Raw genomic sequence first — 23,559 nt, forward strand, 5'->3', positions numbered from 1 at the left:
AACTCAACAGCTGCTTCTTTTAAATATTGACGGGTCTGTTGCAACATTGATTGCAGCCAGCAGATGCCTTTTTTCATTACTAATCTTCAGTTCATTTTGTTCAATCATACTTTTCTTTTCACAAAGAAGGAGACCAGGAATAAAAGCCCAAAGAACAGCTTGACAAGAGCCCTGGCGCCTAGTAAACATGGCAGTATAGAAGGTTGCAAGCAGCGGTAGTGTGTCCAAAAAGATCAATGCATGGAAATGAACCATACAAAGCAAGAAACAAACAAATATGGCAGCGCATTGTCTAAAACGGTGTGGAAGAAACTTTTTTTGGCCGTGCACAACACAACTGACATATCACAAGAGACAAAAGAGGCACGAAAATGTTTTCTCGACTGTACCTTAAGCATTGTGTTTGAAATCCCTTGGTCATGTGGCAAATCAGTTGTGAACATTAGGAAAGAGAACCTGGGAGTGTGTGGTAGACAACCCTGAACCGTGCTAGTAGTGATATGTGGTGATCACTCAGACACAAAAGGATATAGAGAGATGCGGTCGAGGCGGCAGAGCCTATTTCGTTACATTTCAAAACGAGCTAACTGTGCGCTGCTTCAAGTAGAATTCGAGGTTATGTGCCATACACTCCCGTGTTTCCTTTCATGAAGTTTTTACTCTACATTATACAGACAAGGCAATAGGTAATGAACGACTCAAGGAGCTTGCAAAAAATTTTAACAATGGTTAAATCTAAATTTTGGACTTTGAATCTAAATTGTGGAAGTTGCCTGGTAAAATGGTAGTTTTTGGCAGGACAAGTGGCTGCAGCTAACGAAGGAGGGGACTTATTAGAGATCAGAGGAGAAAGCTTTAGCCCTTCTGCTGGCACAGGCTGCTGGTGCTGCTCACAATCTTGATGAAATCATTGTTCTCTAAGAAAGATGGCCTAGAACAGTACCCTGTGGTTGTGACTTAGTGAGACAGCAAACAAATGAAACCACCCCTCATGAGATCTGCAATATTGATCTTCATGTGACATCAAAAATTACTCAAAGAAAAAGCAGGTCTCAGAAACTGGTGATCCAGAATATTTTATAAAGTGAAGTTATTTAAAAATTAACTCAGTAATTAAAAGGGTAGTGTACATCATATGATTCAAGCAGTAATGATGACTTACTTATATAGGCCTATGGGGGGAGAGCAAGAAGCAAAGACTCAGTAAAGTATTCCCGCAAAAATATGGACGAGTACAAATGATCTTACGCTTAGCTATTTCTCACGAGTGGTAATATTTCTGTTTAACAGCACTTTAGGCAGAGTAAACTCAGAAAAAGGTAAATAAGCGCATGCCCACTGTGTATGCAGCTGGGAGCATTGTCTGCTAAGCAGTTTCTTGTCCCGGATTCCATGCTCCTATACCTATTTCATGTTCATGTGAATAGTTTTGCGTGTATTTTAAGTACTGAAGGCTTTACATGAAAGGAATTGATCAAGATTTAAAATGTAAACAAGGCCAAGCACACTTACACATGAGATAACCCAACGCTTGGACCTTTCGGTTCTTCTTCACTTTATTGTTCGCCAAAAAAAAACACTGTAGAGTGGCTGCTTGGCATCCGAGATTTAACAACCACCCCTCCAGCCTCCCAGTGCCTCTGCTGCTAGGAAATAAGATTACATTGTGACATAGATTGTGTTGATAACAGCCCTTTGTACTGAAGAACAAAGCTCTTATGCCAGGAGCTAAGGAACAGACGATCAATGTCTTGGTTTATTTCATGTTTAATTGGGCTGGGCCTATTTATAAGTTTTATTCCCTTGGTTGGTTGCTATAATGTAAATCTACGGCTAATAATGTACTGGTAAAAACATCCTCCATGCACATGCTCCCAATTTGAGCACTGATAGGGGGTAATATTTGCAAGAATGATCAGCCCAGCAGGTGACATTCCCAGCTGTATGCTCTTTGGAACCATTTTCTCAGTCTTGACCTTTCCACAATTTCACTTGATCTTAAGGTGCTGGTGAACAGAAAAGTCGACTTGTGTGTAATAGCTAGAGATATGAAGAACCTGCAGGTTTTTTTAATATTTCTAAGTAATACCATTTACCTATATAAGTACTGAAGCTTTAAAATTCCTGGTTAAATGCGTCACACTAGCCCATTCCTTTGAAACCATATTCACTGGCAAAAAAATATAGCACGCACGAGCATCAGGTAAACAGTATAGGCTGTGGCCTCAGTATTAGTAGAGTTGAAATGCAGAAATGGCCCGAGTGCTGCACAGTGCCAATGCACAATAAATAACCTTAAGTAGTCAAAATTAGAATAGTCCTTTGTTGGGTTAGTTGGTAATCCATTGAAGCACTGTGTTTGTCACTTCCTTGTCTGTCCTTGTCTGTGTGTGCTACTAGTACCTGCTTCAATGGTCAAAATTAATTCAGAGTCTGCCAGGATGGCTTCTTTCATGTTGTGTAACTTTGAACATGAAACTGCCCATACCACTTCATACCATATCGTATTAAACTATTGATGTTGCTATGGTACCATTCATCCAATTCATAAGAAACTATGCATCTCATATGGAAACTGATTTATGACAGAAACTTCTGCTCTCTCTGTTTAGGAGCATCATTTGATTTCATCAACACTCAAAATTTATTGTCCAGTTCTAATTTATTTAGAATTGGTTCCTTTGAATATTGAATGGGAATAAATGTGGCAATTCATAATAAGTGTGCCTTTATTTTGTGTCAGCGTCATTCGTAGTGTGGTATCTTGGGGCCACAGTTCTGTATTTGGCAGGCCTTTGAAAGTTGTTCAAACACTGCATGCAGCTCTTCTAATCATTTTCACTCACTGCTCCAGCTGCCACAGTTTTCTGTGGTGGAAACTAAGTGCACTTAATCGGCTATACATTGGGTTGTATTCTTGCTGGAGCCGATCAGGATTGATCCTAGATGTTAACTATTAAGGAGCCATGTACTAATGCTCTGTCATTTTTGCACTTGAGTTGAAGAAGCTCTGCATCTCTATATGATAACCAGTGACATCGCTCATTACTTCATTGCTTGGCCATCTTAAAACCTCGTTTAGTGCGGAATTAAATATTTGAAAAAAGGATGCACTGTATTATAGTGGCATCTTAGAGGTATTTATTTCTTGTGTAAAGTTGTAGTAATTGTATAGTGAGGTGACTCAAACCATATTAGCACAATTAGGTGTAGTGCGGAAGAACATGTCTATCTAATTAAAACTATTGTGATCAGAATTTAGAATGCCTATTGGATTTCATTCATCATCATCATCAGCCTGACTGCAACCACTGCAGGGCAAAGGCCTCTCCCAGGTCTCTCCAATTTATCCCGTCCTTTGCCAGCTGCGGCCACTGTATCCCTGCAAACTTCCTAATCTCATCCGCCCACCTAACTTTCTGCCGCCACCTGCTACACTTGCCTTCTCGTGGAATCCACTCCGTTACCCTTAAGGACCAGCGGTTATCTTGCCTTTGCATTACATGCCCTGCCCAAGCCCATTTCTTCCTCTCGATTTCGACTAGGATGTCATTAACCCACGCTTGTTCCCTCACCCACTCTACCCGCTTCTGGTCTCTTAACGTTACACCTACCATTTTTATTTCCATAGCTCGTTGCGTTGTCCCTAACTCATGCTGAAACTTTTCGTTAGCCTCCTCGTTTGTGCCCCGTAGCTGAGTACCGGTAAGATACAGCTGCTGTACACGTTTCTCTTGAGGGATACTGGTAAACTGTCATTCAAGATCTGAGAGAAACTGCCATATGCGCTCCACCCCATTCTTATCCATCTAAATAATTCCCTTTCATGATCCAGATTTCGTTATGATTAGGTTAATCTGAGTTGTGAATACAGCTGTTTTTAAGCTATCTCGTGGAAACTATGGTGCATTTTTATGTATGCAGGCAGCCTATCATGCATGAGGGAGGTTAACAAGCGGTTACTGAGCATCCAGCCACCCCATTGCATTACTCGCCTACCTCACCAGATTGAGGACCGGCTGCATTGGAAAGCATCGGAATGGAAGCACTGGATTCTGTTCTATGCCCTTCCTTGCCTTGAGGGCCTCATTCCGCAGGAGTACTGGAGACTTCTTGTTAAGCTGTCGGAGGGTGTACATATTCTCCTCAGAGAGGTGCTCTCTGCTCAACAGATAGACCATGCAGGTAATATACTGGGTCGCTCTGCCTTTCTGGGTCTGTGTTCCTGTCTTTTTTGCGCTACGTTTTCTACCCTTGAAATGAACCAACAAGCCCAAATGTCTACCCTTCCATACTGGGTATGTTGTCAACATCTTAATCATCATAAACATGAATTATTAGTTTGTAATTTTTTTACTTATGCCTCGCTGCTCACATCTTGTTGCAGCCATTTTAGTGCTATGCACCAACAGGTGCACCAAAACAAGCAGTTTGTGTCACTTTATTTATAGACTGACAGAAGTCTTTGAAACAAAAAAGGCAAGGCAATCTGGTCGACACAGTGCATCAATGTTTCATGCTCTGTTACACACAGTAGGACAAAACACAGAGTTTTCATGGCTTCCTTCCTTCAAAAACCTCTGGGAAGTAACTCCTGTGGCCCACACAAATGTGAGCAGTATGACTGGTTTCATTAAAATGTTCCACAAGCTCTGTCGGTAGTTCTGTTTGCTCAGGAAGGACCCAGATAGATACCACATAACGTTGTTTGGCCTCCATCTTAACAGTAATCTGCTGTGTTGTGACATGTGCGCACCAGAGTGTGCGCACGACCCTATTTGTTAGGTAGAAGCCGGAACTGTGTAAATGCAGTGTAAAAATAATGATATGCTAACAGCTACTTACACAAACTATTTTCTTAGCAAGGGTTTTTTTTAGACACTACAGCATTAATAAGTGTTGCATTCAAACTTTTGGCGTTTCAAAGTTGTGGCTTAGTCTCATACAGTGCACGTTTCTTGAAAATAAAGCCGTGAAAATGGCTGGTTTTCTAGCTGTGAAAAAGGCGAGAAAAACTTGACTGAAACTGCCTTCAACCACTCAAATAGGTCGCCAATTTCAGGTGGTCTTTTCTGTAAAACAAGCTTTACTTGTATGCAGCAATACACATTACAGTGGTTCTTCTAAGAGTGCATTGAAGATGATAATGCTTTGGAAACCGATAAGGCATAAGCCTGCAGAAACCAGACTCACACCTCAACAGTCTTTCTTGGTACTAGTAATCAGTTACTGCTGCAGACTTGCTTGTGTTTGTGTGTGTCGCAGTGAAACTCATTTCTATATTGCATTTATTTTTATTTCAGAGTCCCTCTTGTCTACATTTGTGGCACGTTGCCAGCCATTGTATGGCATAACGGCTGCAACATTTAATGTGCATTAGCTCCTGCATTTGGCTAACAGCGTTCGAAGCTTGGGACCTTTATAGGCCCATTCTGCCTTTGTATTTGAAGGTGGCAACGGTAAACTGGTAAAATCCGTGACAGCTGCACGGGGCCTTCCTCGTCAAATCATGGAGCGTGTGGTGATGGCGCAGCAGCTGGAAAACTGTTGTCATTGGAGGCATCACCGAAGAAGAAAAAGCAATCTGTAATCAGTTTCTTGGTCATCCCCATGTTACAAATGCAGCACAGGAGGATGGGGCAACACTTCTCAAGTATGCAACCTTGACTGAGTATGAAAAAGCAGCTCCGAATCAGGTTGTCTGTGACCCCACACAAGCAGAGTGCTATGAAAGGTTAATTCATGCTAAGCAACTTTCTCACAGCACTTTGTACCAAAAACCAACAAAAAGCGACAGTACCTTTCTGAACACATCCGATGGCTACTTTAGAATTGAAAAGGTGGTTCATGCACCATTTGGGCTAGGGCATGGTTGCTTCTTGTTGTGCCGAGAAGTAGTTGTTTTAGACTGCACGTACTACCCTGACCACATTAAACCATGTTTTTTATCTGGAAGGCCTGAACTGAAAGTGTTAAAACCATAGGAAATCAAAAGCAGCTGCATATACATAGAGTTGTGTAGATTGCAGAAAGCGTTTGTGTGCTGCCTGCCTAATATGATCGAGAAAGATTAGACCAATAATATAACGCTGTCATATAGGCATTTTTGATCATAATCTAACTAAACAGAGATTTAGCATTGCTGCAAAACCATTTCAATCACGATTTAGCCTGATTCTGCATGGCACAGGTCCAGTTCCTGAAGCATCCCAAGGCTTCCAATTGTAATCATGGGCTGCTGCCCTCGTGGTCGGAAAACATCCTAAGTAAACTGAAAAGAAAACTGGCAGGAATATATCATATAGCAGTAGCTATATTTAAATTTCTAGAATAACTTAGTACTTAATTTAGTGCAACTTGATTTCCAAAATTACATTAACACTAAACAAAACGGGCCTGATTGGGTATTAGGGAACTAATGCAACACAAGAGTGCACAGGCCAGTATTGCAGCATTTTTCATGTGTTTGTGATGAAACGGTACATATTATTCATGGGCTATTTGAGCTGAAGTGTATTTATCTTTGTACTGCTTCAACATAATGGAATCATTTTGTCTTGGTCCTATGCAATTTCGTGCTTCTCGTGATATTTATAAGTTTTCCCTGACTTTTACCGTTTTAAGTTTTTGATGCAAGTTTTGAATTCCCTTTTGGCACGTAATCATGTTGACAATGTTTTAAGGCAAAGCGAGGGATGAAAGTGATTATGTCATACTGTATTGCCCTCACTGATTACCCATGCACTAGGTGACCTTCAGCTGTTTGCTCAAAATGGCTCTTGCCATGTGAAGCTCTGTGAGCCGACTTTGTCACCTATGCCTAATTGGGTACTCCTGTTTTCACTTGATGGAACGAAACAAACATTCAATGCACAGTTTTTAGGCATGGCACTTTCTCATTATGACTGCAACCTCTCATGAACTATTTTACAGTTTGCATGTTGTGAGTCATATGAAATCGCAATATATTTCCATTGTTAGAGGGCATCAGCAGTGAGACCACGATTTTATGTGTAGCCTATATGTTGTCCCATTGTACATCTTGGTGACTGTGTTCTGTGAAGACTTATATGCTTCTTTTTCCATAAGGAATGTAGTTCTTGTGAAACTGTATATATCTGCCATGTTGTTCTCTGAATATACTTTTACCTTCATAACAAAACTGACATGTTCTGCTTTACTACTTAAGTTCGAATAGTTCATGCTAGCACCAGTGACCAATTTCCATGGCAGTTTGTGTAAGCTTATGTGCTACAGCACAATATTGTAGTGGAAATTCATTTTAGTGTTTAGGTATTGCTTCTGAAGCACATAAGCAGATTAGGGCAAATAACAAGAATGAAGGGATCTTAACAGTGTCCTGATCTGTCCTCCTACCCCACAGATACATAAGATCTGTACAAATTAAAAGTGATTTTACTAGCTGGTCGTGGAAGGTAACCTTGTGACTTTGGACTGCTTCCGTTCATTGAGTGAGCTTGGTAGCCGTGGCTGGCTAGCTGCTGGAACGTTTGGGTCTGCACATATGTTGACTTTATCCTCTTCATTGGTGCCAATGGGTGCGCTGCTACAGATGCTCCCCGCCGTAGTGTTTTTGTGTGGTGAAAAATTATTTACAAGCTTTGCAAAGAACGTAGGTAAGCTGGTCGAGAGAGATGTTGAAAGGTCCATGCAATGCCATACAGTGTGTGTGAGAAACTCAAGTGGCCTGGCTTAGCTGCTATACGCAGCATGATTGGCTTGCGCAGAGCAAGACACAGCAGCAGGGTGAGAAGGCACATCAATGTCTTAAAGCCACGCGTGGTGCGGGCATGAACGTTGTGGGGTTGAATGGGGAGATAAGTACGTTCTCGCCACTCAATCGCGGCTGACACGGTTCAAAGCCGCCCGGACCCCACCCCGTGATCGCGTACGCTACCGAGCGCTCGCCGACCACGGCGGGCCTTGCTCTGAGGGAACAAAGGAACGACACATTGTCTGACACAAACAGGCATTTATTGCTACAGAAACAATTACGCCAGCTAGCGACAAGGTACGCTAATGAATCGAGGTCGTCCGACTCACCAGCAAGGTTCCGAGCGAATGTTCACCCGCGCTAGGGCAAGGGATGCTCCGAAGGCCGGACGGGACGAGTACGGGAGCCTGTCTCCCCGTCGCTTCCTCGCCCCTCCGGCGAAGAGCGGAGCCGCGAGCGACACGTCCGCCCGCGCCGACGATCCCAGCCGAAACCCCCCGTGCCCCCTCTCCCGCGCGCGGGCTTTGGCAGTCTCCCGCGCAGCGATGCTGGCGCCCTCTCTTACCAGTTAATGTAACTGACAAGGGAATGCGCTCAGCCTCGAGGTGAGACTGCCGGCTGGACGGTGCCTCGCGGGAAAGCAAACTCAGGGGGCTGCAGGGCGGGTCCCCACAACGTGATAGAAATCAGAAGCAAAAACAAAGCAGATAACTGCAAAGGAGGAGGCGGTGAGATGACTCGCCTGCCACGTCAGACTCTCTCAACTTCAAGGAGGGTAGCGCAACGGCACTGATGGGCTGAATGTTTAAGCTGTGTGTTGAGGTCTGTGGCAGTTGAATTTCCTGCGGTGGAGGTGGTTGGAGAGCATGCCATGTCAAAGCTGTTGCTGGCATATGTACCTTGTTGCTATGTGCAGGAAAGCATGCGCAACGCTTTTTTCGTCAAAAGCTCCATTCTAACAGTGGGGCTGTTGCATCTGTCTCGTGTGAAAGCTGATTGGCATCCATAGGAATCCATCAAAAAGAAAAAAACGCTCAGCTAATTACAATAATGATGACTACAAAAGAAAAGATCTTTCTACCCTATTTGAGACAAGATCGTAAAAATTCTTTAATGAAGCAAGCACGAAGTACAAAAATGAGTAAACTGAAAATTGCAAGAAAAGCCAAATACAGTGTTCCATTACTGTGTGACATAGTATTCACCATATTTACTACATATATTCTAGTAACACAGATGTTGATACAAAGCATGTGCAAGGAGAATACTACACACACTGCTTACAGCTGAAACAACATAAAAAAATATTATGCAGCAGCTCAGCAGTCTATACGCTGCTATAAATAAGCATTATTAGCATCAGCACTACATTTTTATGTGAGTGGCATATTATAAATCATAAGAATAGAGCTATACGTGACGGTGACTTTCTTTTTGGCCGCTTGTACTTTTGGTGTGAGCTGGAATAGCTTTTTTTTAAGCTGCGACCACAATTCGCTGTGGTTTTGTCATAAATATCGAAGTAATTTCGTTGACGCTAAGTGGCGCCCGATGAACCAAGATGAGGGCTAACCGGTTACGGCGCTCTTGAGCTGTTTGCTTTCGAAAGTGCGTATTAACCCTCTTCAATGTCGAGGAACTGCGTTCTGTAGCAGCGGTTGTCACTGGAGCAACATGAGGGCTAACCCGTTATGGCGCTCTAGAGCTGTTTGTTTTCGAAAGTGTCTTAACCCTCTCCAATGTCGAGAAACTGCGTTCTGCAGCAGCGGTTGTCACTGGAGCAACATGAGGGCTAACTCGTTACGGTGCTCTTCAGCTGTTTGCTTTCGAAAGTGCGTCTTAACCCTCTTCAGTGTTGAGAAACTGCGTTCTGCAGCAGCGGTTGTCACTGGAGCAATATGAGGGCCAACCCGTTATGGCGCTCTTGAGCTGTTTGTTTTCGAAAGTGTCTTAACCCTCTTAAATGTCGAGAAACTGCGTTCTGCAGCAGCGGTTGTCATTGGAGCAACATGAGGGCTAACTCGTTACGGTGCTCTTCAGCTGTTTGCTTTCGAAAGTGCGGCTTAACCCTCTTAAATGTTGAGAAACTGCGTTCTGCTGCAGCGGTTGTCACTGGCAGCATTTCTAAAACCTTGAGGAGTGTGTGAACGTTCTTAAACAGGCTCTCGTCGCATTCCAGTAATGCACCAGTGGCATAGCGCGGCGTTTGCTCTATTTCTATAGCCTCCCATTTCGCTTTCCATGCTTCCCACTCTCCCCTGACTCCTTTGCTTTAAAGAACCATGTTTCTGTCTCTACTTCAGCATGCGGCTCTGACCTCTGCTTAAGAAATACTGCTGGCCCGATTAGTGATCACAATATCATAACAGCAGCCCAGCGTTCACCAGCGAATATCTGTCAAGTCTCAGGATTAATGTGGCGGCGCTTAATAAGTGTGTGCGTGGGGCGAGCGGACCCTCGCCTATGTGCCTGCTCATCAACATCTGTGCATAGCTTCGGCTAATAACACCATCTGTGGAGGTGTTAACTCGTGATGTGCCCCAGTGGTTTTCAGGGAGTCAGACTGACCGGATTACCCCTAGTGCCTTTAGTTTCAGCTCATAACAGTGCAGCAGTGACCAATATCATGTTCCTGCAACATTTCAGTTCATTTGGGCACAACAAAATTGCTGCTACCCAGCCAACCTATAAACAATTAAGGGATTGAGGGAATGTTTCAAGATATATATGCTTCAGATGAAGTTTGCACTGGATAGCTAGGGTCAGAAAGAAGTTGACGACCCTCTTTAGAATCATTAAGTATACCTGTGCGAATTTTGCCAGATTTTTGGCGACTGGCGCATGGTGTCGACAGAAAGTCGGTCACTTAACTTCCCCAAAGGTTCTGAAGAAGCTCAAGTCGGCTACAAAACGCTGGTCGTGTGCTCTGAATTCTGAAGATCGTCTGTCAGCGTTTTTCCTTTCTTTCCAACCCTCATAAGGGAGGCAGACGCTTTCGTGATATGCGATATTGTTATTCTGCAATGTGCGACCATTCCAAACAGCAAGCATGCTGTTTCTTCCAACACGCAGAGAGTTCAAAAAGCAGTGATTAAGTTCATTCTGCTGGTTGGTAACGAGTTTCAGCCCAATGACCCGTCTTTTAATCAGCGACGTACTCTGTAGTTGACGCCACGTCACCGTGTCGTCAATGCATTCCTATTCGGAGTTTTGTTCATGCTACCAACGTAGCCTATTACAGCTGCATGAAAGCAGTGCAGTGCTTAAATACTTAGCTGATATGAAGTATATTGGTTATATTTTAAGACAAGCGTTTGCAGCAAACATTTTTCATCACGTTTCAGTTCAATCTGGTTTAGATTAAGCACGGCTTTCTGGCCACGACATGATTGCTAAAGAGCGATATGAATGGCAAGAACTTCGCAATTGTACCTTCATTCCTCGGATATAATGCGCGCAGTGGATGAATAATTGCAAACGCTTCTTGGCAACTGTCGTCTGCTTACTCGATCACAGCGTTTTCCTCGCTAGTCAAAAACATTTCTAGCGCTAATTTCGACTGTATTATAAAGCCCGAATGAACCCCTGGCTGCCGCTTCAAACGATAGCTACGCTGCCTCTTCAATTCAGGAGTGCATGTTGCTGGGCGAGTCGGTCGTACATCGTTGAGTAAAGGTACTGCGCAAAAATAATACAAACATGGACGAGAAAGGCACAAGGAGGGGCGCAGACTCGCGACTGGATTTATTCAGAACACCACATGCTTATAACTTCCACACCACCATGTCAGTCACTGAGCGCAAGCCAGAAATCTGCATTCTATTTGATAAAGTCTTATCGAGGTATCACTCACGCAATCATCTCTTTTGTTCCTAATGAAAAAAGCCTCAGCAAGTTCACGCGTCATCTGGTCACGGCTACGCCTCAAAATCCTCGTTTTCGGCAGCAAAGGCAAGCATGGGTTATCACGCGTAGCCGAAGGGCATGCGCTACAGTGTAAGTGCAGATTAGATCCTTTTCCGGTCTTAATTGAAAGCTGGTGTTCCCTCAGCCGGTCGTTTACACATCGGCCCGTTTGACCGATGTAAGCTTTTCCACATGCATGTCAGGGGGATCTCGTAAACAACCCCCTCCGAGCACTTGACGAACTCAGTGGCGTGACGCTTCTTGCAACCTCGCACGCTCCTTTCTCGGGCAGCAATCCGAGGGCAGAGTGAGGCCAATTTCCGCGGGGCAGAAAATACCAGTGCCGGCACGCCGTAGCGATTAGCTACGTTCTTCAAGTTGTGTGATACCCTGTGTATGTAGGGAACAACCGTCGGCCTGATTTTTTCTCGGACGGGATCTTCCTGGGGTGCTCTCACTTTCAATCTCCGTAGTAGCTTTTCCGCCACAGCGACGACAACTGGAAAAGGGAACCCAGCCCTCAGCAATCTACCAACCTGATTGTTGAGGCTGTCATGCACCAGATGAACACACGACCTCTCCAAGGCTCCCTTCAGGCAGAATGTAGCAATGGCCCGTTTTACGGTCTTGGAATGTGCGGATTCGTATGGCAACAGGTCTTTTCGGGCTCGTGGCGAGTACATCCAGCAAGTGTGATCTGGCTTTAAAAACAGGTTGATATTTAAAAACTGCAATCTATTATCGTCAGGTAATTCGTAGGTGAAGGTTAGACCCCTCCCGTGTCGTTTAAAAACCGATAAAATCTCTTGCACGGAGTTCGTGTGTGTCAAACCAGGTTGCTCTTTAAGAAAAAAACAGATAGTCGTCCATGTATCTAAAAACCTTAAAAACATACTTGTGCAAATAACAAGCCAGATCACAATCAATACCGCCCAAGAAAATGTCAGCCAACACAGGTGCCACACAAGAGCCAATACAAATACCCTCGCGTTGAACCAGGACCTGGTTCTCAAAGGTTGCAAAGGTTGACTCGAGATAGAATTCAAGTAGTGACACGAAGTTGCCCTGGGACAAACCACTGGCGTTTTGAAAACCCACGACCCCATTATCTTCAATGCAAGAACTAACAGCACGAAACAGAGCATCATGTGGTATAGAAAAAAAACAGGTTTTCTACGTCAAACGAAACAGCGTATAGACCTCCTTCACCCCGCGACGTCACGAAGATGCGGTGGCGCTGATGTCAGCAGCGACTTTCGCATGGTAGGCAAAACAGCTACGGCCAGCCGGTGCCTACCGCAGCTGCTGCAGCTACCGGCGGCTGCATATCATGCCTGCTTACTGCAGACGCAGCATGTATTGATTAGCTGCGTCACTGTTCGATCCACGTAGTAGCATAAAAGGAAATTTAAATTAGCCCCGATAGGCTTCTCGCGATAAATACCGCATTAGTAAACTGGCTAACGGGGAATGGGCCGCGGTACTAAAGCGCGAAGTCGTCGAAGGCACTGCCACTCAATGTACATAATAGCATGTAAGTTACTGCGTTCATTCACCTGAAAATTAGCATAGTACGCTTATAACTGCGCAAGGAAAAAAAGCACGTATGTAGCTGCGCACGCATTTATCACCTTGAGCCGGTGTGCACGGGGCCCTCGCCGACAGGTTCACTCGCCCCCAAGGAATGCGTTCTTTTGTTAAAAGCACAGCATGTTTTAATGGCACGTTTTATGGCATTTGATATTTACTAGAAAGTGTTTGTTAATATGACAGACGTAATTATTTGATTCCAGTAGAAAGAAGTCTGGTAAGTTCATGCGCGGTCACGTTGGCGTGCTTAGAATAGCGTACCTTAAGTGTGCTAAAAGCCACATCCTTTTTCATTGCATCATGCACGTGTCATCTTTCATGATGCAGTCCATGACCGCGAAGCTTGTTTGGAAAGAAGCAGCCGCAGGCGTGCTGCGAGATTGAGAGGGGGCGCGGCAATGAAAAGTATTTTCGTTATTTATGCACGCGATATCAAACTAAATTTGGTGCAAATATGAAATTTCTACGCTAGTTTCAGTAATGCCTTTTATTTTTAGCTATACCTGGTGCAGTTCTTGGGTAATTGTAATTAACACCCTCGTAAAGTCACCTCAAGGTCTTAACTAATTGAGTAGAAAGTGCGCAAACTTTTTATTCCAGCATGTTCACAAAGCCCTGTTCTGTATATGACGCTATTACTTCTTTTTTTAGATGATCATGTACTTATGCATGCATAGTTACGTGAAAACGTTTCTTACAAAAATAACGAACATAATACTGCGCGTGTAGGAAAAAAAAATCGAGAGATAAATTACACTCCTCAACGTCTCAGGAATCGTTTTCGACAAATAGAATCATTCCATTTTCATGCGTTACGAAATTACGAAGGTGTGAGTGATGCCAATCGCAGAAAATGCGAGAGGTCAGAAAACGAACCGTATAATTAACGTTCATTTCCTCGTTTTAGGCCTCTTCGCTTGCGCTTTGGTCCAAGAAATGCGGCCCTGAACTCAAAGAAAGCCTCAAAGGCATTACCTCACAATTTTCGACGACACCGCATCTCGAAAGCGTACTTTATAAATTTATACTGAATATTTTGCTATAATTTTTCGTCACGAAACAACACCCAAGGGCTAAGAAAGAAAATAATTCCAGAAATCAAAAACGTTCACCAAATCGACCAGTTTAACAAGGGGAGAAGTCGGTCTGGCTGGTGCGTGATCCTGCGGATAAAAACAGCGCTTAAGTGGGACAGCTAGAGGAGAGTAAGGACATGACGCTGTCCCCACTTTTCGCACAGCACGACACCTACGTATGTCAGCAGACGGTGAACGCACGTCTGCTCCGCCGAAAGATCGCCAGCACATATATACTGTCCCGGAGCAAGATCATTCTGGCTAGAGCAGAGTGTCAAAAACTTCCTATTTTATTCAATGCCTAGCTCATAATTCAACGGCAGAAACGCTTTCTGTTTACTACTAACCATATATACAATACACAGTGGCGAACTATTTCTCTGAATACGCCGCACGTGGCCAACCCGAGCTCGTGTACTTCAAGAAATTACTAAGCTGTAAACATCAACCACTGCTGTGATTCGCAGAAACTCAAAACGCGCCTACAAGCCTTGAAAACCCGCGCTCAACACCTCTCCGCGACGCCACTCCCTGGCCTCTTGCCTACCACGAGCCCGCTAGCGACTGCAGCGCCACTTCGTTTGTTTACAAACATGCAGGAGGTCCATACCCCACTGATGGTGAACCCTGTAAGAAAGATACTACATCACCCGAGTTCTTTACCATGAAAGGGTCTTGAACCTTTAAATACTTCAAACGCTTCAGGAGAAAAGAGCATATGTTATTACCGCATATGTTACCAACGTACGCTACATACAGACTATATAGTCGGATACAATTAAATCTGCCGTAAAGCTCCGCCCACATTCAGGACCACCGAACAGAATTCCTCCGTGAGAAAATGTAGACCACTTGCGAAGCTTTTCTGTTTACCTAAACAAGCAGTGAATCACGCGTCGAAATTTTAGGCTCAAGGATTTTGATGTTTCTGGATTGTTTGATGCAGTCCAACATCAAAAAAGTTCATTTTGATCACTGTTGTAATTAGTAAGTGTATTACGCTGCAGACCATGACCAGTGTTACCAACTGCTGATATTTTTTTTTCAATTGCGTCCTTATAAGATCAGCACGCCGTAAATACACATACCGTATTTACGCGGGCAAAGGCCGAACCCGTGTAGGCACGAAATATAGCGTCAGACTGGCTGGGTTATTAAAGTAGTTTATTCCTGCTTTCGGGTGAGTGCCGAGAGAACAAGAAAGTGAACGCGCAAAAAATTAGTTTAAAGTGTTCGTCGCACTTCACCATGCTGAGTTCGCGAATTCAACGCCGTTGGGGTTTTTGCGCGCGCGGCACTTGCGAACTGGCGATTCCATGCTCATATCGGTAAAAATTTATTTCGAGCCTGTAATGCAGCCAAAATCAAGCATAGGATCTTATTAATAACCAAGAATCATTCACTGCTGCTTATTTATAGACTAAAAATCACACCAAAGGTGCAAAAACGTCAAGAAGCCGCTTTGCTTCTATAGAGACGCACGCTATGGCATCGGCGCCCTCACCACCTCGTCCGCCATGTCGCACTGCCGCCACGCCAACTACGGAAGGTGGAATGACCGAATATATGTCGTGCGGGGTGGGCTCGAGCGCCGATGTCTCGATCGATCGTCAGTGTTGCACTTAATTCTGTGCTCGGCCTATGCAGAATCACTCGCGGTGCTCCTCTTCTGCATATAACACAAACGTTTACAAAGCCTAGTGCAGGCGCCGAACGAAGCGCGATGGCCTGCATTCGTACGTTTGCTCACATCAGCAACGGAGCGATCGAACGACGGCAGTCCTCGCCGCGGTAGCATAACAACAACAAAAAAAGCTGACTTCAAACACCTATTCTTTATGCTGTTTATAACTGAAGGAAATCTTCGAGCTCAGATATGATCTGGATCGATGCATTCATATGAAACAAAAGATGATTTCAAATGTGCGCCTACCCGTGTTTTTAGCAACACATACATACATACATACATACATACATACATACATACATACATACATACATACATACATACATACATACATACATACATACATACATACATACATACATACATACATACATACATACATACATACATACATACATACATACATACATACATACATACATACATACATACATACATACATACATACATACATACATACATACATACATACATACATACATACATACATACATACATACATACATACATACGCAGTGCTACATACCTAGCGCTTTAACGACCCAAGAATTCTAGCAATCCATTTTGCTGTATACGCTCTGTGTCAGTGTGGAGCGCGATATTCAACGCGAACAGTTCAGCACCTAGTCCCAGCGTTTCGGAGCACACGCAGAAAAAGGGATGGCACAATTGGCACTGGTCACTGCCCATGCAATCGCCAGTGAGCCAGCGCCAGCCCCCTCGGTAGAGATTTCCCAGCGCTCCTAGTGCTGTGCGAGTGAACTACCCAGTGCGACTCTGCGGCGTCGGCTACGCCGCAAAGCTGCCAGCATGCTTTCCTAGCGCGCAGCACTGATTTCGTACTGGGACAAGTGAAATCCGAACGTTGTCAGTGCCAGCACAGTGAGACCAAGTAGGCCCAGTGGGCTCCCAGCTCTACTGGCAGCTGCACCAGCGTTGCTGAGCGCACTACCAGCGTCACAAGTGTGAAAAACACGCTGGAAATAAACCGCTAATCACTCGGAAACGCTGGTTTTTGAAATAGGGATATATATTGGGCACCCTTCCTTCTAATTTTCTCATTAATCAAATAGGATGCATTCCCTTCTACACTTTTTGAAGGTATCCCATTTTCTGTCTACTTCAGCTTCTGGTTCCCCCCTCTTCTGGGAATATCTGTTCTCAGGACGCTTCCTGACGTTTCTCTATGGCCTTCTTGACTTCTTCGTCCCACCAACTCTTGGGTTTGCGTCTTTTTTTTCCTTTTGGCTTGACTTGCACCTTAGCCTGCTCTAGCTCAAGTAATCGAGGTTATTTGGCAAAAGTCCATTGTATTTCATTATCCTCAAAGATTACTTTCTCAATTTGTTTGGCTGCTGCTTCCAATTGCTTCTTTGAGTAAAAATTCCTCTCTGATTGTTCATCTTGTCTTGGTCCTACATTGGTTTCTCTTCTGAAACTCAACTTGATACCTTTGTGGTCACTACGTAGAATTCTGGAACCATGTCCATCTATGCTGATTACGGCTAATCTATAATACATCATATGTGACATAAGTGGATAATCTATCGTCGAGTGCAGACTCCCTGCCTCCCATGTTATGAGCCCATCACACTTCTCGGTACTGCTGCACACAACTAAATCATGCCTGTCACACATATCATGCAGCATCCTTCCTGTCGAATCTGTGTACCCATCCAGGTCTTCTATATGTGTGTTCATACTGCCTAATATAATTATCTCGCCCTGTCCTCCTAGCTCATCAATGTCGCTTACAATACATTCTAACATTTTCCTGTTTTCCTCTTTGGCATTAGCTCCTGTCTCCAGGCATACAAAGCCGAGGGGCGTGTATTCCCCTGCCACTTTTCCTTTTAGCCATAAATGTTCCCTGCATCCCAGTTTAACCCTTTGAAAATTCATACTTTTATGAATGAATGCCCCAATTCCACCTCCCTTTCTGCTTCACTCTGTTCTATTGCAATATTCCGATGCGTAGCCTGGGTTACAGGGTGGTTGCTCCATGTCTCTAAGATATGCTTCCACTAAACCATACACCATCAATTCCTCCTCCCTTAACTGATCTTCCATTTCCTCCCATTTCAGTCTATTCCTGGCACCTTGCATGTTAATGTTAGCTATATCTGAATTAACTTCGCCCTGGCGCTTGTGTCTATTTCTTCTCCCATGGTTCCATCGTTTCTTTGACCTTGGTTCTTCCTTGTCTACACTAGTTCCCGCAGAGCTCTGGGTCCCCCCAAAAAAGCTGTTGCGCACACATTGCGCAGCACACGAGCGCCATCTTCGTTTCGCCGCCATCAAAATGGGGCCGCCGCGGCTGGTTTCGACTCCGGGTATTCCGGGCAGTATGAAAAACGCAAAAGGCGCTCGTCTGCTGCGTGACTTCAGTGCATTCGAAAGATACCCACGTGATCGAAATTATTCTGGAGACCTCCACTATGGCACTTCTTTCTCATTTAATTCATCCACTCCCACCTTCATCCCTTCGCGACGGGCTCATTTGCATGCTCCCCTCTAGGCACAGTTGAAGTTTCCGCCGGGAGTGGGACTTTAGGGTAGTTTCCCTTTCTTCTCAACTTGCTTCCACGTTCAATGAGCTAAGTACAGTTGGCCTCACGTGCTCGGCGACAAAGTCCGAGTATATCATCATTCCTTCCCCGGGACGACGCCCTTCAAAGATACTTCCGGACATCAACCTCCAGGTGCAAGGAAACCCGATTCCTCGAACAGACAACATCAGGATCCTGGGCTTGCATCTACAGGCCAACGGCAGCAACAACATCACGATCCAACGCATCGACCAGTCGGTTGTGCAGATCGGACGCCTCCTTAAGCGAATCTCCAACAAGCATCATGGCATGCGAGAGTCCAACCTCCTGCGCCTCGTTCAAGCTTTCGTCTGCTCCCGCATCACCTACTCTGGACCCTACTTACGTCTCACTCGTGCCGAAAGCGAACGGCTAGACGCGTCCCTTCGAAAGGCATACAAGACGGCCCTAGGTCTTCCCATGTCCACAGCTACCCATAAGCTCATGGCTCTCGGAATCTCCAATACCGTGAGCGAACTGATCGAAGCAACCCTCACCGCCCAGTATGAGCGGCTCTCACTCACACACGCTGGCCGAGCGGTACTGCAGCAAGTTGGGATCTCCCCGCCGAGATCGGCCCCAAGTTACGCTGAACTTACATCGGAATATCGCCTAAATCTCCGCATTCCTCCCATTCCCAAACGGATGCACCCGGAACACCACGCCGAGAGACGGGCCGACCGGGCTCGTCAGTTCGAGAAACGCTTCAGCGGACGTCCGGACGTCACGTATACGGACGCCTCTTACCATCCATCGAGGCCAGCGATGGTGGCGGTAGCTCTCGCCCCTCACCGCAGCTGGTACACAGCCTGCAGCATTCGCAATGCAGAAACAGTCACCGCAGCTGAGGAGGTTGCCATTGCGCTCGCGCTAGCCGACCCTAATACCAAAGTCGTCATCAGTGACTCTCAACAGGCTATTCGCAATTACGATGCTGGCCGTATCTCTTGCCAGGCGTTACACATTCTACGTTCTACAGCACCCTCTTCCACATCTCGCTTACTTCTTTGGGCTCCAGCCCACGAGTCGCTCAGCGGAAACGCCCAGGCACACACTCTCGCTCGAGATCTCAGCTGCCGAGCCGAGAGTATGATCAGCCACCCTGCTTCCGCTGACACTAATATCCCACGCGCTTCACTATCTCTACTCACCACTTACACGGACATACTCCAGCACTACAGACTCCAAAGGTGCACATATCCTCCCGCACACCGCGATCTAACAAGGCGCGAGGCCGTCCAATGGCGCAAACTACAAACTGGCAGCTTCCCACACCCCCTCTTATACAGCAGGATCTTTCCGGAACAGATAGCCCCCATGTGTAAACACTGCTCAACTCCGGCCACACTCATACACATGGTGTGGACTTGTCCACATTACAACAGAGACAACGCAAACACCCCAGAGACGTGGGAGTCTCTCCTGTGTACTTCCAAGCCAGCAGACCAACGCTGGCTTATCCAGCGCGCGGTGGAGGCCGCGGCATCCCAAAGGATCCCCGCCGACCTCCTCTAAGTCAGCGCAACCGGTCCTTTGACTGGTCCCCTGTTTTTGGGCGCAATAAAAGAGTTTACCTACCTACCTGCACGAGGCGACGGGTTTTCAGCAGTGTGTGGTTGCATCGATATCGCCTTCGAAGAGGACAGATGTGGAAACAGGTTTTGCGTGGCTATAGGTCCAGAGCGCTCGTGGTCGAGACCGGGAGCCGCAACTGCGGCTACGCAATGCAGATTCTCGTGTGGGCGACACTTTCACGCCAGCTCTCTGCGCCGACTTGGTTCCAGAAGACCGGTAGTCTCGCCAATCCTACAAGAAATGCGTGACATTCGTATCGCCGGTTGCGGGTTCTCACGTCCGTGATATCCCAGCGCAAAGAAGAAAAAAAAACGTTTCTGTGCTTTCAAACGTGTTCATTCAGCACAAATTCAAAGAATGCATGAGGCATTACATATTCATACATGAAGAACACACCATGCCTAAAAAATTTATGGGGGCACTTTGCTGACCTTTAGAGTGTGGTGAGGCGAAAGCCTTTAGAGCGGTAGTTGAGTTTTCCCCTTCAGGTGGTGATGAGAGGAAACACCTTGTTGATGATGAAATCTGGGTTTCTTGATGACACAGTGGTTCTAACTCGCAAACATTCACGTTACTCGAAGAAAGGAGAAGGTTAACTATTTATTTACAACATAAATAAAACAAGAAGAAACAAAGCAAGGAGAAAACTATTTACATGACTAAACCGTTGATCAGACCAATTCAGCCCCCGTTCAACCCAGAGCGCTTGTTTTTAAACCCTCTGTCTCCGCCCTTAGCGGGGACAGCAACCAATAAGCTTACAAGAGACTCACCTCACCAATCAGTGGTTAGGGAAGGAAAATAAGGTTTCCACCAACTAATCACAGATAGGGGAAAGAGTTCTGATTAAACATTTGGGAAAGGAGATGTTACAATCAAATACACAAACAGCACATACGCGACCACCCTCTCCCACGGCACCCACTGTCCAGCCGTTACCACTTTCCTATCTCTTTCGCACACGCGACAAACATATGCCGACGAGACGATCCCTAAAGTTGTTTACAGAACACACCGCAAGAGAAGGAGACAGTCGTCATGGGAATAATAGGTTTCCGGTCACTCGGCTCATACTCAGCCCTATCTCGTGCGCCCCCGAAACCTCGTCAACTCCTTGACAACGAACACATGTCGACACCTGTACATGGTTAGGCTTTTTAAGACGGGCTATGTCCGTGACGGCGCGGAATAAACATGGACGTCCACCGCACGAAGGGGAGGCCAGGACGGGACGGGTATCTTTGTCGGCGACTTCCGACCCCACTGGAGTGGCCTTCCATGCGAACACAAGACCAACGAGTTCGCGGAAAGGTCAGCGAACTCTACAGCGGTGTTGCTTCTTGTCTCGCTGCTGATGTGTGGTTAAGATGTTAATTAGGTGCACAATTGTTTGTGCAACTTAAATGCTAGAGACACTGGAGGGTGGTCGCCATTTGATTGAAAGCGACAGTGCGACAGATTTCGCGGATAGACGGACGGTCAATGATGAGCCATTGTTTAAGAGAATTTTATTTTTCCGAAAATATGTATTTTATTTTTCCGAAAATATGTACCCCGAAAATATGTATTTTATTTTTCCGAAAATATGTACCCCGCCGCGGTGGCTCAGTGGTTAGGGCGCTCGACTACTGATCCGGAGTTCCCGGGTTCGAACCCGACCGCGGCGGCTGCGTTTTTATGGAGGAAAAACGCTAAGGCGCCCGTGTGCTGTGCGATGTCAGTGCACGTTAAAGATCCCCAGGTGGTCGAAATTATTCCGGAGCCCTCCACTACGGCACCTCTTCTTCCTTTCTTCTTTCACTCCCTCCTTTATCCCTTCCCTTACGGCGCGGTTCAGGTGTCCAAAGACATATGAGACAGATACTGCGCCATTTCCTTTCCCCAAAAACCAATTATTATTATTATTAAATATGTACAGTGCTAACGACTCTTTACAGAAGTGGTCTGGTTTGCCAAGGACATCACAATGAGCCATCATTGTACAGGTATCACATATATGCAAATGGAATTTCAGTGAACAATTCTTGGTTTCTACACGAGCTGGCTTAAAGCAGCTTCATTATGCGCCTAAGTGGAATACAAGGATGGAAAAAAATAAGCAACACTCGCCAAACTTCATAATACGGAAGGATGGGCATGGACACACCTCTATCGCTAACAACAATGAACCATGTTGACCAGCGGAGGAGGAAGGCCTCCTCACCCAACACGACGAGTTCTTCATTCAAGTGTTTCAGCGTCAAAGTTCTAAGGCGGTACAGTAAAGGGAACATTGCTTTCTGCAGTCGTCCCCGCAAGATAGCAAGTCCCCTCCTTTTCCAGAGTACATATATAAGCACCCACACACATTATTAATTCAACAAAGAAATCGCGACTGCGACCCTGCCACCGCATGCGCACCTGGAACATGCGCGCTACAATGCGTCAGAAATTGCGCGTGACTGGGCATTCAAAAACGGCATGGTTCATAGATTTAGTTCGACCGCGTTGCGGACATGAGGCGGAGGGCGCCACGTCCCACGCCGCAAGGCGGTCAGCCGTGGGTAACGCTTCGCATTCGCGAAGCCAGGTAAAAGTGGATACATCAGCGAGGAGAGAGGCAAATATTCTGTGCTTCCACCTTTTGCGCACTTTCCTGCGCTGGTCTACATTCAGGGTGCGAAAAGCAACATATTCGCAAGTTTCACTCACGGACAATTCTTTCAAATCACAATCAGGAAGTGTACCTCCCAGAAAATGTAAGGACCTCTCGACATATGTATAGAAAGCTGGCGACTTTTCAGCCGCAGGGCCTTTCCAATTTGATAACTAAAAGAAGCGACGCGATGTTCCTATCAAATATGCGGTGAGTGCTCTTCCTCGGTACGCTGTGTCTGAGACAAGGTCCCACATAGCCCTTAAGGCCAATACGCGACACATAACTTTAAGATCCGGGATGTTGAAGCCACCCATGTCGGTGGGCAAGCGGACAAAAACTCTTGAACGCACTCTGCGTGTCCACCACAGAAGAAAGATCCACACGCTGTGGCCAGTCTCTGGAGGACGCGGCGAGGTAGTAGTAGTAGAAAACATTTATTCAAAAAAGATAGGGTAGAGAGGCGAAAATACAGATATTGGGTGGAGTCCTTATTTCAGGACCCCAATGTCCACCGCAGTTGCTCTTGCTTGGGATATCAGCTTTCGCTGTGTCGCCAAGTCAGAGCTGAGCAGGGCAGACTCCCACTGTTCCTCGGAGTGATGTTTGTGTAGTTCGGGGCTTGGGACCGGAGCAGCCCCATTTTACATGATATGTTGTTGAATTCCGCCATACCAGGGGCAGATTCTGTCATATCTGTCGGGGAAGATGATGTGGTACTTGTTAAGGTTAGCAAAGGTGTTCGTCTGTTGTTGTCGCCATTCCCT

At 45.7% G+C, this 23,559-nt stretch overlaps 1 pseudogene; it reads left to right on the top strand.

The window, feature by feature from the left end:
• The window catches only part of LOC144125817 (uncharacterized), a 38,582-nt pseudogene extending 32,992 nt beyond the window's left edge, over positions 1-5,590 (top strand).
• The last annotated feature ends 17,969 nt before the right edge of the window (positions 5,591-23,559 follow it).

Source organism: Amblyomma americanum, chromosome 1 (assembly GCF_052857255.1).
Source record: "Amblyomma americanum isolate KBUSLIRL-KWMA chromosome 1, ASM5285725v1, whole genome shotgun sequence".
NCBI lineage: Eukaryota > Metazoa > Arthropoda > Arachnida > Ixodida > Ixodidae > Amblyomma > Amblyomma americanum.